The following is a 4,292-nucleotide window of genomic DNA, read 5'->3' as shown; positions in this document are numbered from 1 at the left end:
CGCCAGGGCGGACGAACTCAGCCGTCGGTGCTCGATGGATCACGAATGGCGTCTGAACTCGGACGTGGCGCAAGGCCTCTTTCGGCAATGGGGAGAGCCTTGGTTAGATCTATTCGCCACAGAAGAGAACGCGCAATGTCATCAGTTCTGCGCGTTGGAGTTTCCAAGACGGCACTCGCACGGCGACGCCTTTCGGCGCGAGTGGAGTTGCGGTCTGTTATACGCCTTTCCGCCTATACCACTTCTGCCCAGAGTGCTGAAGAAGATCAGGCACGACCGGGCCCAAGTCATCCTTGTGGCTCCGGACTGGGCTCGAAGGTACTGGTATCCCGAGCTACTCAGCATGTCAGTCGGTCCCCCGATCCGCCTGCCCCTTCAGGAGGACCTTCTGTCGCAGCAGCAGGGGACGGTCCTCCACCCGAACCTGTCCAGCCTCCACCTCCATGCCTGGAGATTGAGCGGCGGCAGTTGAGGCCATTTGACTTGCCTCCTGAAGTCTGTGATGTGATTCTGGCAGCCAGGTGTTCCTCCACGAAATCGGTATACGCCTGTCGATGGAACAAGTTTGTGGCATGGTGCACTGCAAAGGCTGTGGATCCTCTCTCTGCCCCTCTTTCTGAGGTTCTTCTCTTCCTTCTTTCCCTTGCCCAGCAGGGCTCTGCTCTGGGCACTATGAAGGGGTACCTTTCTGCCCTTTCGGCCTTTCTGAGGCTGCCTGATCAACCTTCTTTGTTCAAGTCCCCCATTGTAACAAGATTCTTGAAGGGCATCACACACATGTATCCACCTGTTCCGTTTGTGATGCCTCAGTGGGACTTGAACCTGGTTCTAACCTTCTTGATGTGTGCTCCCTTTGAGCCACTTCATTCCTGTCCTCTCCATCTCCTGACTTTAAAGACGGCCTTCCTGGTTGCCATCACCTCTGCCAGGAGAGTGAGTGAGCTCCAGGCTCTTTCTGTCAAACCTCCTTTCTTGTCCATTCATCCAGACAAGGTGGTTCTAAGAACTAGACCTTCTTTCCTGCCCAAAGTAGTTTCTGCTTTTCACATCGGGCAGTCCATCACCCTCCCCTCCTTCTTCCCGCCTCCTTCAAAGGATGAAGAGCGGCTCCATCGTCTGGACCCAAAACATGCGCTTTCATTTTATATGGATCGCACACGCCAGTTCCGGGTGGATGACAAACTGTTTGTTGGCTACGTGGGTGCGAAGAAGGGACGGGCGGTACATAAACGGACCATCTCTCGGTGGGTCGTTCTGTGCATCAAAGCGTGCTACTCTTTGGCTCGGAAGGAGCCTCCTGTTGGGCTGAGGGCCCATTCCACTTGGGCCACGGCGGCTACTACTGCCCTGGGCCGGGGAGTCCCCTTGCAGGACATTTGCCAGGCGGCTACGTTGGCCTCGCTGCACACTTTTGCGAGGCACTACTGCCTGGACAGTCAAGTCCGGAGGGATGGCTTCTTTGGCCGTTCGGTCCTCCAGGACTTTCTGGTGTAGGATTGTATTGGTTCGCAGACCCACCACCAGGGTTGGTATTGCTGGGGTATCTATTCTAAGGTAAGGAATCTAATACTAACCTGTTTCTTTCAGATGAACAAGTTACTTACCTTCGGTAACGATATATCTGTAAGAAACAGTAGTTAGTATTAGATTCCTTACCGCCCCACCCATCCTCCCCATTCTGCGAACTGATGCCTAGGGTAAGGACATCCCATCCAGGGCCCTAGTTTCAAATGGCACCAGTGTTGGTTCTCACATGGCTCTGCGTGTTCTGGCGCGGAAAAGCTGTGTACAAAGAACTGACGTCAGCGCGCGGAGGCGGCGTCTATATTCTCCAGCGACGTCATCACGGCGCACGACGACGGACGCGGAGCCGCAGGGGACGCCTGCAGACGACGCCTACCGACGCGCAGGGGTACTGCTACACAAAAGTTTCCGGATCCAGACTGACGCCTGGGGATATTCTAAGGTAAGGAATCTAATACTAACTACTGTTTCTTACAGATATATCGTTACCGAAGGTAAGTAACTTGTTCTTTACTGCACTCAAACGATAGTGTGCAAATGTCATTGCCTAGTGCGTTGATGTGTTTTGATCTGATTCAGATATTGGTTTCCATCAAACTTCAAAATTACAAAGAATCTGCTTCATTTGTACTAACTGATATATTCTGAAACTTCAGCACGGTAAATGTTATTTTTTTTGTGCGACAATAAAAAATATCCTACGCCCTCTCCTCTTACATGGATACTCAGCAGGATGGTCACACAAATTCTCTCACTTTGAATTCAGAGAAAGAAAAGTAAACACCAAGTTCCCCTGGAAGAGGGCGATTGACATTTCATCTCTGTCTTTGAATGCACAGCAAAAGTGACAACATAAGAACATGAAAGGCCTGTTTACAGAAAGCGAGTTCCTGGAAGAATACAGTAACAAGATTTGGACAACAGGAGTGACTGACTCAAGCTGGACAGCCTAACGCAAACCGAGCTTGGCAAATGTGAGGTACAATCCACAAAGCCAATGGTAAGCAGTGGTTGGAATGCATTCATAGGTCAGTTTTCTGAATGGCTTCAAGATGTCCTTAGCATCTGGTAGGCTTCGACTTAATGACCTCACTACGCCCAGTATGGCAGAACAAGAGTGATAAATAGGTGGGGGACATGGTTGTTGATGTTGCATTATTGACTCCCAGGTGAGGATTGGGATCTGAACACTGAAAGCTTCCAATATATCTTTATTCCCACATCAGTGTTGCTGTCCACAGATCCTCTCTATGAAGCCGCCTGCACCAATAGGTGCTGTTTCATCCTCCCTGCGCTCCAAGTATTGCATCCCACAACAGACGATATGTAGAGATGGTATTACATGGCACCTGCATAGCGCGCAGTCTAGGAGATATCCGGCACCTCGTGGAGACGACTTACTAACAGCTCTATAACGTGGCCCTTATCAAGGTGGCAAACGTTCTTGAAAGACTGCCACACTCCACAGGCAGGACAGATTGAGACTATCTTTATGCAACTTACTGACTACCCTGACGAAGTTCTAAGAACGAAACGCGTTGGCTGTTGCTTTTATATTCTGGAATTATATCAAATAAAGACTTTTGCAACGAAGAAACTGATTGAGCTTCATTATTATCGCCTGGATATCCTGGTAGTGCACAACTCCATCAATGTCAATAGCGCGCAGTCTTACCTGTGGCCTGTTAATGGTCTGGAGGCGTCTTGCCTTAGTTAGGATGTTTCCATCGCAGTAGAAGACTCAGTTGTCCTGTTACAAACAGTTTTGGGTGGGTGTTTTAGCCTAACTCCAGTTTGGGAGCAAATGTCTTATTCAGTAAGCTCTGAATGTACACCACTCATGTGTAGTGATAGTTGGCATGGGTGGAATCTACCCCCCCCCCCTTGTAAGAAACCAGGAAAACCAATTGACTAAAATACTAGGAGGAATCGAAATAAACCAAAAGAAATGCCATACATGCTTCTATAATGGGCCAATACAAAAACATATACATTCTGGAGATTCAGAGTAGCAATTCTATGTATGCCCAAGTTCAACACCACAACAACACTGTACAACAGCATTGGGGGTAGGAAGGAAACTGAACTGGTTTGAATCCCACAGGAAGAAATGTTTAAAGGACACACACTGGAGAAGAAGACAAGTAACAGTAAAAAGGTGTGATCAATGGCGAGGTTGTTGCAGTAGTCCAGTTAGCTGAGAGCCAAAGTATTTACTAGGATCTCTTGGAAAAGTGTTAGAGATTAATCTTTGATATGCTGAGATTAATCTTTGGAGGTGTGCCACCTCCCTACATATGGAAAATAAATTCCCATGTATCATTTTTCGTTCCTATAGTTCACACACCTCCCTTCCTTGACCGATACAACTGTTATTGCCGCTTGTTTGCGACTTGTTTACCTGTATTGAGTGCTTTGACATATTTTAGACACTGATTTATGCACCCTAAATAAAACCTAAAATAAGTACATTTGTTTTAGTGCATGGAGGCAGCTCACATCATGGAGATGCGAAGAGATATAAAACTGAAATGGATGGAAATATTTGTCTAAGGCAATGAGATTGTTTCTAGGATAATGGCTACGTCATAAAACGTCTCTGTTGTGCCTGTGTTTGGCATAAAATAGTTCAGGACCATACTCTAAGGAATCGTGGAGATAAGATTATTGACTTAATATTGGAAAGATGGAGAGGAGAAGAAAGGTTTTCAGATACCTAAGTGAGAGGGTTGTTACCTATGGTAATTGAGTACAGAAGAATGGCCCTA

Source organism: Lissotriton vulgaris, chromosome 4_1 (genome assembly GCF_964263255.1).
Source record: "Lissotriton vulgaris chromosome 4_1, aLisVul1.2, whole genome shotgun sequence".
Classification (NCBI taxonomy): domain Eukaryota; kingdom Metazoa; phylum Chordata; class Amphibia; order Caudata; family Salamandridae; genus Lissotriton; species Lissotriton vulgaris.
The sequence above is the reverse complement of the archived record's forward strand: the minus strand, read 5'-3'. Positions refer to the sequence as shown.